The following is a 15,185-nucleotide window of genomic DNA, read 5'->3' on the forward strand; positions in this document are numbered from 1 at the left end:
CCCACTAAATACTTGCATGCATTAGACTATGCATTTGCAAGTTCTGAAACTAGATATAAAAAAGATACCTTTTCTCTCTTTGTTAGAGGAATGTCAGATTTTTCTCCAATATAACATCAGCTACCACAGACACATGCTCCAACTTTTTTATTTTAATACAACAACACCTGAAGTTAATTATTTAAATGATAACGAACAATCAGAGAGAAGGGAAAGTGATTACCTGAAAGTTGCCATAGAACCAGCAGAGGGAGCTCCAAATTTTCAATTATTTTTTTGTTGAGGGAAACGTCCTTGGAGCTGACTGTTGTGAAAAATACTCGTCGGTCACTGAACATGGTGGTTGTCTGCACTGCTTCTTCCCTGGTCCCAGGAACCACAACAGCAAAATAGTACCATGTTTCCTTGGGTAGGAATACTCTCCTGACAAGCTAAAAATGTAATTTAAAAGATCTCTGAATACTACTGTTTGTTGGAAGAAATAATCATAGTATAATTGTAAGAATCTCAACTTATCAAAGGATATGCTAAACTCTTTCTTAATATATTGCATGTCAGCACTGCCCTTGTTACCTGAAACCATTGCACTTAACAGCCATGATGAAGACACAAACTTTGACCTTAAACACTCTTTTCCAAACTAAGACATGTGATATTCAAACAGAGCGCCCTGGCCTGGGTCACACTGAGTTTTCTTATTTTTAGAATTAGTTCCAATATTATGAGTGCACTGAAGGAACAGGGAGCATGGAGTCAGCTGTGGAGTGCTTTCTTCATGTGCTGCATCAAGAGTGGCCAGCAGGTGGAGGGAGGTGATTCTCCCTTCTCTCTTCCACTCTGGCAAGACCCCACCTGCAGTGCTGCATCCAGCTCTGGGGCCCCCAGCTTATGGAGGTTCTGGATCTGTTTGGAGCAGGTCCAGAGGAGGCCACAAAGATGATCAGAGGACTGAAGCAGCTGTCAGGCTGAGAGAATTCAGGTTGTTCAGCCTAGAGAAGAGAGGGCTCTGGGCAGACCTTAGAGCGCCTTCCAAGTACCTAAAGGGGGCTGCAAGAGAGCAGGAGAGGGACTTGATACAAGGACAGTAGTGACAGGACAAAGGAGAATGCCTTCAACCTGAAAGAGGATAGGTTTAGATCAGATTTATGAAGAACTTCTTCACTGTGAGGGTGGTGAGCACAGATTGTCCAGAGAAGTTGTGGGTGCCCCTTCCAGGGAAGTGCCCAAGTCTCAGCTGGATGAAGCTTTAAGAGCCCTGAACTAGTGGAAGATAATCCCTGCCCATGGCAGGGGTTTGGGACTAGATGACATTTAAGGTATCTTCCAATCCAAACCATTCTATGGTTCTATAATCGGGCCAAAAACCTAATATACCTCAGCAGTTCTCCCTAGCATGGACTCACACAGACCTGGACATTTGGGCATTACACCTTCCTCAGTTCCAGGCAAGAAACTGTCCTGACCAAGGAGGAATGTTACTGGAAGTTATTTTATTGTCAAAATCTCAGACTGAAAACCCACGTAGTTGCAGAATGAGCTGATCAAGTGTTCTCCAGATCTCGTTGCTAATGCAGTTAGCAAATGGACTGCTTCTATCCTTAATTATTTCTTTCAGAAAAAGGAACTGGAGAGACAATAAATACACACTCAGCACAATGTATTATCACTGGCAGCTGCACAATTTAAAGCTCCTTGTCAGCAGTGTCCAAGGCAAGGATGGCTTTGATACCTCTCATCCTTTTCTCAATAACATGCTTATGTAATAGCATGAGCATTAAGCTGATTAACATGAGCTTAATTGGTAGCAATCCAGGTTTGAACTGAATGCTCTTGAAAACTCTTTCTCCTTTAATACTATAGTGGGAGACCTTTCCTCTCTCAGGGAAAAAAAAAAATAAAAAGGTTATTCTTTTTTACTGATAGCAGCCCACAAAATTTTCTGAGTTATACTCAAACAGCTTTGACCAGTACTATAATCCAAGATCTTTAGAGGGATATTGTCAACTTCTCTGTATGATATGTCTTTGCCAACTTCCTTCTTCCAACTTAAGACAATAGTAACATACTTTCTGTACCTGTTTACATTTGTATTTCTTTGCTCCTGGTTTCTGGTGAAGTAGCTACCACGCCCCAGCTTTTTTCCGGTGGCCGGTGAATGTTTTGGCTATGGAGACTTTTACTGAACCCTAATGCTTCCCTGCCTTTCAAGTGCTTGTTCAGTGGGTGATTAAAACTCTACAGAATTCAGCCAGTTTGCTCCCTACCGCACTATCTAACACCCCCAGAAGTGATGACAGTCAACTCATCAGCAAGGCTGGGCTGGGACCTCTGGGATCTGGGGACAGAATTATCAAGGCTTTTGCCTTGCACTAATATGAGGTGTAAATTGAAACTCCAGCATCTGGCTTGTATCTGTAATACAATCCTGGTTGCTTTTAACTCCAGTTTAAAAGTTTTCAACAGTTTCTTAATCAGTGGGCCTTCACTGCTTTGCTGGCAGTTCCTCCTAGCAGGCACCTCTACCCTGCTGGCTGAGCCTGGCTCTCAGCTGTGCCTGCTGCTTTGGGCACTTTGTGGTCCAAGCTCCAAGGAGGAGCTTGCCTGTATCTGACACTTCAGCACAGGTTCCAGACATTCAGGGGAGGTTTAGGTTGGACATCAGGAAGAATTTCTTCACTGAAAGCATGGTTAAGCACTGAAATGGGCTGCCCAGGGAAGTGGCAGTCACTACCACTGGAAGTGTTCAAGAAATGACTACGTGACAGTGCCATGGTCTAGTTGATACGGTGGTATTCAGTCAAAGGTTGGACTTGATGATCTTGGAGGTCCTTTCCAGCCTGTATGGCTCTGTGATTCTGTGTCACATCCAGGTGCAAGCCTGAGGACACTGCAGATCTACCCACCAGCAGATCCCTGAGGAAAGCTTGTGCAGGTGCTTCCAGCAGAGTTCAGCCATCAGTGACTATAGAGGAACTGTGGCAGTGTCAGCACTGAAGTTAAAGAAGCTTAAGCCTGTCTTGGGAGAGGACAGTGCACCACTGGGGTCACTCCAGAGAGTCTCTTCCTCTGATGAGGGAGAAAACAAACTCACCACAGGTGCCTACAGATACAGAGGTATTCCAGTAGAGATAAACCTTTAGGTACTGTATCCCATTGTGCCATGTACTTGCCAGCTGTGTGCCTTGTACAAAGACACACAAGTTGCAGATTTTAACCAGTTCATTATTCATTCACTGAACAATTCCCATTCTGAGTAAATGAACTCTGTTTATACTCACTGTTCAGGACTCAAGATAGCATGGTTTCTTTTGAGAGTGTGAGTGAGTTAGTGTGCTTTATTTTAAATATATTCCTCATATATCCAAGTTAAAATTAGCTTCCCAACAGGCTTTATTAGAAGTTCATGAGTGATGGATATGTTAACTTCAGATCACTAACTAATTTTAAAAGATTAATTATAGCAAGCACCTTATCTAATTTATTAAGAAATTTCAGGGATTTAATCTAAACATCACACACATGTTGAAAAGAAATCCAGATATAATCTTTATTTTTAGTCTTAACTTGCTGAATTTGTATCAGGGAATGTAAACTACATAAAAACAATTTCTTCATGAACTCACAGTGTCCCCAGGTTGATATTGCTGATAGACTCTCAATCTAATTTAGTTTTACTTCTTCATCCAAACTGGTACTGTTGGAGCCTCTTATCTGTTCTATTTGAGATGTCAAAACCAGACAAACAATACAAGTGATATCTGGTTCCTATTACTGCCACAGAACCACCACCCTCCCTAAACTGAGAGTGTTTGTGATGCCAAAAAGCTTAATTGAGTCATGGTGTCAGTTTAAATTGTAGAGGAGATGAGCATTACATGTTTATTAAATTTAACTGTCTGTTTCTGGATCTGGAATGTCTGTTTGCTAGGAGAGAGCAGAAACACAGACACTGGGTTTTAAATTAATCAAAACCAGTATGCTGAAATTCATGCAGAAAATGAAGTGGCAGTCAGAATTACACTATTTATTGTATTATCTCAATTATAAGACCAAGCAGAAGCTGAAGAAAGGGGTGGCTCTCCAAACGGATATTCTGCAAGCATATAGATAGCTTGTTTTGGCTGAAATTTGGAAAAACTGACTAGATAAATCATAAAAAAAGTCATGTGAAAGAACATTTTTGGGATGCATGCAACATGAATTTGCAGGTGTTCCTTAGGTACTTTCAGCTATGATGAAATTATAGGACATGGAACACTTTCTATGTCCTGGATGCCCCAAAGGCATCCCATCTTAGTCCTGTTTAGATGTTAACATGCACCATCCCTTTTCATTAGTCCATATGCTTGATTCCCTGGGAAAAACCTGGATTCACCCCTGGAAGGTAGCACTGCAAGCTTCTGTGAGAAACTCAACTGAAATCCCCTGAAACATAGGGGTTAGAGCACTCCCTCATAAAGTGAGATCTTGATTAATAATACTCCTTCTTAAGATTATTCTTATACAGTCCCTGACAGTTCACCATCATTTTTTTTTTTTTTGGAGGAGGTAAATTTGACACTTAACAGTGTCAAACAGCCTTTCTGGCCCAATATGGCTGAAGTCTGATAAGAGAACTGAGGGGAAAGTGATTCCACTAGGAACCTTCTCATTCATGATATTGCAAGGGGAGGTCACAAGAAGTCTGTTTCCTTCACTGCAGCTCATAACATCTTGGGATGTGAAAACTTTATGCTTTCTCTGTTACCTCAGGTTGCAGAATGTCCTGTTGATCTTCTGGGGAGAGAATAGAAGAGAACTTGTGAGAAATAGACTGGAAAGGAAGAATAACTTAAACTCAGATAAGTTTAGTTTTAAAAGCTTGATGGAATCAGTAAGAATAGCAGTTAACATGTTCTTCATGCACTACAGAGATTTATTTTATGGTACAAAATATTGTGCATAGGCTTATTTTTAGACAGCATTACGTGGTTTATGCTCACTCAGACAATAAGCCCTGGGGTGTTGATGACAAAAATGATTGGAGTAAAAATAGATTGTTTTCCTCTATATTCTTTCAGCTTCTTGGAACGGGGTGTTTCTTAAGGAACTGGTGTGAAAATAAACCTGCCAAAGTGAAAAGGCCAGCAGACAGCATCTCTCTTTCATGTGAGCTGATAACTTGCCCAATGTGGACTCTCCATTGTTTTCTTCCAAAGTATGTTCTACACGGAGTAGTCTTTAAAGACTTGTAATCAGACAGAGGTTGCTGATATATCAGCATCTGATACCAACTTCCTTAAAGAATTCTTGTCACTTATTGTCACACATATTGTCACACATATTGTCACACTCTTTCTGTATAATCCTTATTTTTGTTAGTCAATATCTAGTATGCAAGTAGGTACCTTTTTCTTTTGGTGTCTACGAAACAGAGAGGGCATTATTGACAAGAAATAAATCAAATTTAGCTGTTGCTGTGTAATATGACTACCAGGAATTTACCCTCTGGACGTGACAACAACAGCAACAACAACACCACCACCAACACCTACCACTGAACTGGCAATATCTGTTTGCCTCTTCTGTTTTTTCAAAAATAACCAGTGAAGGCCTCAGTTGATCTGTTAGGAGTTTGCACAGCTGTCATTCCCAGAAGAATTTGAAAATAAGGTATCCTCCCCATGCCATGCCCTCTCTGAAGAATATCCACAGTATTTTGGGGGCAGCAAAGCAGAATACAGTCACATATACAGGAACCTGGATTCAAGACCAGGTTGGATGGGACTTTTAGCAACTTGGTCTAGTGGAAGGTGTTCCTGCCCATGCAGCCTGCTTGAAACTAGATGATTTTTAAGTCCCTTTCAACCCAAAAAATCCTATGATTCCATGGATTTAAAGGTCAATTCATCATTTAGCATTCAGGTTTTCTCAGGCAGATCAGTGTCCTGTGCTATCCCGCCCGCAGATTTTATTGATCAGGGCAAAATAACTCCCAAAGCCAGATGTACTGGAAAGGCCATGCAACAAAATATAACTCTCTGAGCCATACTTGTATGTTGGAAATAGAACATGGGGACAGGAGGTTAGGGAAAAACACCTGTTTGGGAACAGCAGCCTTTTGTTCCGTGGGGCTTTCTGGTGGCCGTGCTGTGGTGCTCCAAGCTGCAGTCTGCCCAAGCAGCTGCTGGCAGCTGCAGCCACCAGCTGTATCCAAGGGGATCCCAGGAATGGACCCAGCTCAGCAGCCGTGAAAATAGTACCCCGAAGACATGAAGCAATTGTTAGTCTGCATGCTAGGGAGAATCAGTACTGACTGAAGGGAAAAATGCACTCTTCTGACTCACTTTATGTATCCTGTTCTCACTATTTGAGTTCATTCTTCTCCTGTGATTAAGTGTCAAAGTGATATTTTTAATAGTTGTATATTTCTTTTGCACTTGACACTTAAAGAGAGAAGAAGGATAAAAGGATGAAACTCCTAGAATTAATGCACATTGACCCCTAAACTTAAGCAGTGGTATGCCTCTTCTGAAAGTCTATCCTCTGTAAGTAACTGTACCCAAGAAATAAATATTAGTCTTTAACAGCTGTCCTGGAGATTACATCCCTATTATTACTCATCTTGAACAGAGTAAACTAAATAAAGTTAAATTAAATTATCAGACATGATCTTATAGTCAAAGAACCAGTGTCACTAAAATAATATAAATTCAGCAGTCTAATGTAATTAGACTTTAATAATTAAAGTTAAATGTGGTCTCTTTAGTAGTGTATTGATTTAAGCCACTCTCTTAATTTATAGCAGCAGTGCCTCGGCTGGCACTGGATTAGACCTGTTGATATCATTACATCTTGGACAATATCTATAATATAGCAGTGAATAATGTTAATGACCAAAATTTATCACACAGACTTTTCAGATTTGCAGCGAACTATTTAAAACCAACATTAAAAGGGAGGGCTTGTACTTGTGGGAATAAATGAAAAGTAACAAGAAGCTGGAAAGCATAAGACACTCTTTTTCTTGTCTAGAAAGGAAAAAAGTGACTTCTCATGTTCTTTTCTGTGTAGGTTGATGCTGGGGGAGAGGGGGATGTTCTCAGAAAAGGGACTGTGAGATGTGGTGGTATTCTTCCTTTGTCCTTCCTTGCTGCCTTTGGCAGTGATCCCATTTGTCACTTTTCACATATTTTTTCACCCTTTAGTGTTGCCCTCATAACCTCAATCTATGATTCTGTGCTTTTATGGCTCTTATTTTTACATAGCTCTTTTTACCCTGGATCTGTCTCCTGACAGCATGTACCTGTGCACATCCCCAGGACTGCTCTTTCACTTCTATCTCTTCCACCATGGGTTTGTATCCATTCTACACAGAATGCACACACATATCTATGTGTAAATGCTGGATTTCAGATGATGAACGTACTGGTTTTTTTTAAAAATCCTTGTGAAGTTGAACATCCCCAGGCTTGCCAGTGAGCTGTGCCAAGTGTGTCTGTCGCACACCAGCCTGGTTAGGCAGCCTCTGAGCTAAATGGTGATGCTTTGAGCAGAGCAGCTGATACACTGGGTAGCTGAAGCCAGAGGCCTTGCCTGTCTGCAGATAAAAGGCTAGAAGAAAAAAGGACAAAAGTGATAAAAAATGACAAAAGACACCGTTGAGGAAGGCATTTAAATGCATTTTGTGGTTGGTAAAGAAGAAATCTCCTTCCGCTGCATGCTTCATCCCATTCTAAGATGGCTGTTTAAAACAGCGCCCTGCCTGAGCTGACGCACTTCGAACGTGCTCCAGGCTCTCCTCCCAAAATATTACTCTTGCAGGGCACACACAACTAAACCAGGCATTTGGGGCACTGCCCAATTACATTTACAGATACAATTTTAGGTGTGAACTTACCACAACTGTGTCAGCTCTGCTGCATGACTGCCATGAGTTATTGCTCATGTGCAATAATAATAATTGTTACTCATGAGTTATTACTCATGTGTAATAATTACAGTGTTTGGCATGATATTTTTAAGGCTTGTTCCTGCAGCGATGTTATTGAGAATGCCCTTTTGTATTTTTAAACAGTAATTTACAGATTCCCTGTTGATTTGGTAGAGAGAAAATAGAGGACCAGGGTTGTGGTGGGAGAAGCTTTGTAAGTATGAATTCCTGTGTTCAAAAAAGAGAGGAAAAACAGCTAAAGAAATCCCACTGGTAGTACAGTCAATTTTTAAATCTTGTTTGTGTTTTTTTTTTTTTCCAGTTGTGGAATGAACAGTACTGGTTTACGTGTATTTGATCTTCTTGTGTAAAGAGGAAAGAAATCTCTTCTTCCTTGATATCACATGTAAAGTGAAACGTGCAGTTTATTGATGAAAATGTGGCGGGTTTTTTTAAGTGTTCGTGGTAGGTGCACTGAGGGAAAGCCAAAGAAAAATAGCTGCTTCCAGCAGAGGGAGCTCCAAAATATGTTTTTATTTATTTTTCCTTTTTTTTTTTTTTCTTTTTTTTTTTTTTTTTTTTCTTTTTTTTTTTTTTTCCTTTCGTGTATGAGGGTGACAGATGGTGCTTTTCTCTGAAATAGATGATCTTTGGTAGAATCCTATTTGTTAACATATAAATCCTTTGATGGTTTTCATTCCCTTCTGTTAGGAATTCCTCTCTTTCTCTCTTAACAATCCTGAACACTAAAATGATATCAGAATTTGTCACTGCATAAGGATATTTTTTAGACTGTCCTAATATCCTAAAGCAATTTTTCTATATTTAAGTTAATTTCAACTTAAATTTTAAGGCAGAAGTTGGCATGGTTTTTTGTATACCATTTATTTAAAGTATTTCTGTTCAGCTTTTCTAGGAAAAAAAATGAAATCACAAGAATTATTTTTGTGCATTTTCCTAAATTTCCATGTGAAACTTCTTCCAGCTCAGCAAATGAGCAAAGCTTATTCCATTATATGAATTCCATTTCATGTGTTTCATATTCTAGTTAGTCAAGTCAGCTAGTCCCAGATGAAGCAGATTATATAAATTCAAACTCTCTTCCTCATTGTTCAAATTCATTGAACAATGGCTGCAGATCTTGATGCCACTTTCTTGCTTCTGACACTGCTTAGCTATTCATCCGACAGGTATTCATCTAATCTGGGCCGTGGAAGGTGCCATTCATATGCTATAGCCCTCACAAATGTCCTCGAGTAAATCATGTTTTGTTTCAGTTAATGTGGAAAAAAAAAATCAGTACCTTCTTCACAGTGCTTAAACCTTTGTCTCTGTGGAGCAGCAGATCCCAGCCCTCACTGGCCCAGTGACAGAAACGCTGAGTAAGTGAAGTGTGGATAGAAAACCACACTTGGCTCTTCCTTTTGGCTTCATTTTAATTTTCTTAAATTTCCCAAGGCTTTTTGAGCATCATGAACTTGTAAAAAGCCATGTCTGCTGCCCTCAACTTTTATCACAATGAAGACAGAAGACATATGGCATTTTGCTTCTGGTCATGTCATACGACTAAAATATCCAGTCTGATGGGGATTCTTCTTTTTCTCGGGTGAGACATAACAGGAGCAAACTCCCGGCTCCTGGCTGTGCAGTCCTCCATCAGCTGCTCTCTGTGCACAATGGGCTGGAGAGTTGTGGGGGCGATGAACGCCCTTCCGAAGCAGTGTGGCAGTGCCCTTGCTCTGCCAAAGAATTGATGTGCTCCTTGATGTACCTCCTTGTTCTGCCAAAGAATCAATGTCATGGTGCACTCCTTCTCCTGCTCGTGCTGAGGCAGCCCCAGGTGCAGGAGAGTGTGTCAGCGCTCGTTTTGCAGACAAGGAGGCAGTAAATGTTTGGTTTGCTGCCAGCTGCTCGATTGCTGCACACTCTGCTCTAGGAAAAGAAAAAGAGAGAGCTGGAAGCCATTTGTGCAATTTGGAGCTTCCCATCACCAGCTCCTGATTGCGTGGTGACTGTGTTGGGCCCAAATAATCAGAAAGCAGGATCTGCCTCCAACAATCTGTTTTATTCCCTTCTCCCCCTACCCTTTTTGATTTGCTTCCAAGAGCTTCCTCTGGAGTCAGGATAATGCCTGGGCACCTTGGATATCTCAAAAGCAAGCCACTAATTTAGGTGTAAATTTAGTGCTTTAGGCTTATTTTTCAAGATGTTTACTGATGCCTGGGCATGCAAATATTGAAACATTATCTGTCACACTGCAAAGAATAATTACTAAACAGTTAGGATCTGATTTTTCATGCATTTTAAATGTGTTAAAGTTGTGTCACAAATTATTTCTTTTAAATATGGTGCTTTCCAAAGTCAGCCTTTCTTACAGAGAATGGAGAAGCAAAACTTCCATCTGATACCTTCAGCTCAATGCCTGCTCAGCTCCTCTCCCTCTGACATGGTGCCAGACAGAGCTGGGAGATCAGATTAATTCCTGGAAGTCCTTGTGCTCTCAAACCACAGCTGAATTCCCTCTTTAAGTGCTTTTAAACGGGGCTAATTTCAGGAATTGGTTGCTCAAGTTCACTCTTACTTATATCATGCCTGCCCAAAGGAATATTCTTTCTTTAAAATCAAGGTGTTCTCAAGTTCATTTTTCTCTATAACTTTTCCCTCTCTCCTGCTTCTATCATCCCATCAGTCCAAGATCAGTGTTAAAATGTAAATGTTCACTTCTTTAGGTATCTATTTGCTCTTCTTGCTCCTCTTTTTTATCAGCTTAGAGCTTTGTGCCTGGTTCTTACCTAATTTGCAGCTGTGTAACCACCATTACTGTAATTTTCCAGCTCACTGTATCTGAAATACACACTTCAACAAGCCTGCCCTCTGAGCATGGGATTTGAGGGAGAAACACATAGAAGAGACCCTGCTTTGGATCTGGCTCCTCTTCTCTTACATTCCCACAGCCTGACCTGAGCCTGTGACAAACGCAGGCTCCACACTCACCCCACACAGGGCACAGCTGGAACAGGATCCCTATAGGTGTCCCCAAATGCCACTGTGCCTCTGCAGGCAGCCCTGGCCTGCTCTCCAACCCCAAGCACCCCCAGATGGAGTATTTTTTTTTTTTTTTAATTTCCATTTTTCTTTCCCCATGCATACCCTCTTACTCTGGAAACATGTAATTTAAAAGCTTTCAGCAGCCCACAAACCATTGCACTAATGCACATCAGGCCTTTCAGTGGAGAAGCTCCTGCCCTTCCTGAGGGGATATGGGCTGTGCCTTTGGCATCAGCACTGGTATCATTGAATCCTAATGGAATTGTATGTTTCTTTTTCCAACAGAATTCAAAAGGTAGATTCAAAACTGAACTGACCCTTAATAAATGCAATTAGGCACATAGTTTTTCTCTTATTGTTCTTGCTAGTTTTAAGCACTAAGTCTAAGAAGCCCACAGGTTCATAGATGTTGAGGTTTTCAAAATGAGCACATCAATAGTCAGGAAGCTGAGGCCATTTTCTTGGTGTTAAAGTGCTTCTTAAATTCAGCAAGCTTTGAATCCAGTCAGCAAATTGTGTGTTAACAAGAGCCCCAGGAGAATGAAAGAATTGTATTTTATCCATACTTATTTCTGGTCTAGAGAAATATGGAAAAATGAAAGTTCAGAAATATTTCAGGTTTTCTACTTGGTTTCTATATAACCTTTTAAAGCTTATAGGAATATGCAAAATGGTGATTAAAAACCCCAAACCAACCACATGCACACCAACTTTGATGTGTTTTTCCAACAACATGGCTGGGTTTAGCAAAACCAGCTGGGGGTACACCTGTAATATCCCTGGAAGGAATGGGTGAATGGGGGGGAAGTCTCTGCTGGAGCTCATCATTATGACAAGTCTGTGCTGTTACCGATATGTTAACCTCCTAACCCCAGGATCCACTGGGGACTGTTCACCAAAATGATCCCATTTACTTCTTCCAGTTCCTTCTCATTTCCAAACCTCGCACAGACGAGGCAGCCATGGTTATTAGTTCTGTTTGCTAAAACAGCTTCCTCTTTGGTCGTTTGACATGGTTGATGCGTGATACTCTAAGAATTGTTCATGGCTTGATGTTTGCAAGTGAAAGAAGCTCTTTATCTATTTATGAGTGAGATGTAAAGCACTGCTGTTTTCTCAGGCAAGGTCTGAGGACCCATTGGTGTAAGCAACAAAAACTGATAAAGAGAGCCCCAGAGAGCTTTTTAAAAGGCTTTAGAAGGCCATAGGCTATGTCTCTATACTAGAAAGTAGAACAGGACCAGAGCACTGGCGTGCAATCATGTGTCTTGTTTAATTGTTACAATGCTCTGTGGCACAGATTTGGTCCATGCCAGCAAGCAATATTGCTGGAAATAAAAAGGATTGGATGCCTCAGACCTTTCCTAATGCGTGTTCAGATATGACCATCATGTCTGGAGGCAAAAGGGAACGGTGTAGATTTGTGTATGTGTGCCAGGCCATGCTGCATTGCTTCAGGTTATGGAAAAGTGTCTAGCCTTTTTATTTACTACTGGAGATGTAGCCTTAGTGTTTTACTCTTAGTGCTGCCACTAATTTTACAGAATAACATCAGTGTGGGGCTCTGAACACCTGTCATGCTGTTACTAGGATGCTGGTAATTTTTAATGCTAGGTTAGATGCATGTGCAAAATATACAAAATCACAGCAATACTTGTGGTGTGGACTTAGCTTGCTGGTAAGCTTCAAAAAGTCACTTTACTTTTATTTTTTTTCTGCATTATACTCTTTTTTATAAACCTCCTTGTAACTGTAAATTCCTTGGTGGCACTCTGCTGTAATTCAGTCAGGCTGTTAAAGAGACTCCCCATGTAGGAACACAGCAAGTCTGCAGACAATAGAGCCACCTCTGCCATTTGTTCCAGACAGACCTGCCAGGAATCGGTTGGTTTGTCCTTGTTTGGTAGCTTTACCAAAAATCAGGGAAATCTGTTAAAGACTTTATATTAGTAAAACAGTGGTAAAACATCATTAACTACTCACTTATCTAGTAGTGAGGAAAAAAATACCTCTACTAACTAAGGTGCTGCGGAGAGAAGGGTACTCACATCAGAGGCTCCCTGGGTTACAATATGGAGATTTCAGGTTTGTGAAACATGTGTTTGTGAAACGCTGTGTTAACACTCAGCGTTACTTTCCCTTCAGGACCTTAAAGGGAAGGTTTTTAGAAACTGTTATATCAAATAAAATGTTATTGTGACTAACATTTTATTTTATGCCTCAAGAGAGGCAAAGATGGTGGATTTTTGAAATATACAAGCAGGGCATGAATTACTTAACCCCCGTTGCCTCCGGGAGAGAGATGTGTGTGTATAGCTCTGGCAGAGCATTCCCCACCTCCTGCAATGGCCCTGCATTCAGGGCTGCCGGTCACATGGGTATGTCCCTTGTTGGAGCCCTCAGCAACCATAAAAGAGGTTTTAGAGGGAGGTTTTCAGCCTTGCCTGGCCACGCTCCTTGGCACACACCCCTTCCTCCTGGGGAAGGGCAGCCAACTGGATCCCAAACAAAGGCACCACTTCCAAAGTGGTTTATAGGAGCGCCAAAGAGAAGGACAGTTTTTCCCAGACATGCTAGGAGAGACTGAAGAAAAGAAAGGCTAAAATTTCTGCACTCCTTCTTTTCTTGTTGTAACTGCTCGCAGGTATGCAAGGACAGAATGAAGGGACCTGGAAGGGGCAGGTATAGACATGCATTAAAGCAGCAATGAAGGACCTGACTAAAGGCATATATAGCCCAGGTTTTGTGTGTCAGTTAGCTGAACAAGGCCATTACAGAAGGAGTAGATGCTGCAGGAAAATGGAAAACTCTGAGAAGGTTGAAGGTTGTAACTCTGAAATAGTTGCAAGATGTCAACAAGGTGTCCTGAGATGGTAGTGAGAGGTCTCAGTGCAAGTGCTTGCCCCAACAGGCAGAGACAGAGGTTGACATGTGGGAGGACCAGAATGGGGAGGACCCCAAAGTGGATCTGCTTAGGCCAGGAGAGAGTCCTGCTGTGGCAGGAAGCAAATGAATTGGAAATACTCCTCTGGAGAGAAGCAGATGAGAGACTCAGATGTTCACAAACAATGGACTGGACATGGGCTCCATCAGATGCTGAACATATCCAAGAACAACATAAAGAAAGGCTCATGGGGTGGGATAAGGACAGGGCATATCACTCACCAGTTACCATCACAGGCAAAACAGAGCAGCTTTGGTGCACACCTGACACCCACACAGGGTCAACTCACCACAGAAACTCTTGTGATTAAAATAAACTTTTCACCACAAATAAAAAACCTGATGTGCAGAAAAAAAAAATTCTACCTGATACTTTTTGGTATGTGTTTGTTATGGTATAACAACCACCTGCTTCCCAGAAGCTGTAAAAAAGTTTTTTTCTGGATGTATTTTTATTGCAATGAATGTCAATATGTTGTCTTCCCTGTTATCACGGCATTGGACTCTATTATCTATTACTACTGCAAACTGATTGGTTCCTAACAATAGAAAATAGGTCATAAATGAATGTCCTAATTTTTTTTCTGAATTGGAGACCAAAAAAGTGGAGCAGATTTTAAAATGCTCTTGAGATTTATATCCTACAGGGAAAGATGGTGAGGATTTTTTTTTGGGCCAAAGCTGCCTTAAAATGTTTGTGAGCATGTGAAATTTTTCACTGCTACTAATAAATGGCTAAAAATCTGTTTTTCCTTGTTTAAAGTAAGGAAATAAAGAGGTTTAGATTAAATATTAGAAAAAGGTTCTTCACCCAGAGGGTGGTTAAGCACTGGAAGAGGCTCCCCAGGGAAGTGGTAACAGCACCAAGCCTGACAGAGTTCAAGAAGTGTTTAAAAGGCACATGGTGTGATTCTTGGGGTGTCCTGTGCAGGGTCAGGAGTTGGACTTCAATGATCCTTGTGGGTCCCTTCCAACTCACCATATTCTGCGATTCTATGATTCAAAAAGTCGTCCAGCTTTTGGGCTGGTTGTATGGTGGTAGACACCAGGCTGTGCACAAGGTTTTACTTGTTTAAGACATCAGAATCTAAATGTCACGCAGCAAAGTAGCAGCCTCTGAAGCCCAGTCAAATTGAAGTTTAGTACATGAAGAAACACTAAATTCTTTGAGATTTTACCATCCCTCACTACTGACTGAATTGATGTGGAGCCCACTGCTCACCAAAGGTTTGTTGAACATTATAGTATTTTTTTAATAAAGTGGAAATCTATTCTTTAGAAA

This window comes from Vidua chalybeata, chromosome 3 (genome assembly GCF_026979565.1).
Source record: "Vidua chalybeata isolate OUT-0048 chromosome 3, bVidCha1 merged haplotype, whole genome shotgun sequence".
NCBI classification, from domain to species: Eukaryota; Metazoa; Chordata; class Aves; order Passeriformes; family Viduidae; genus Vidua; species Vidua chalybeata.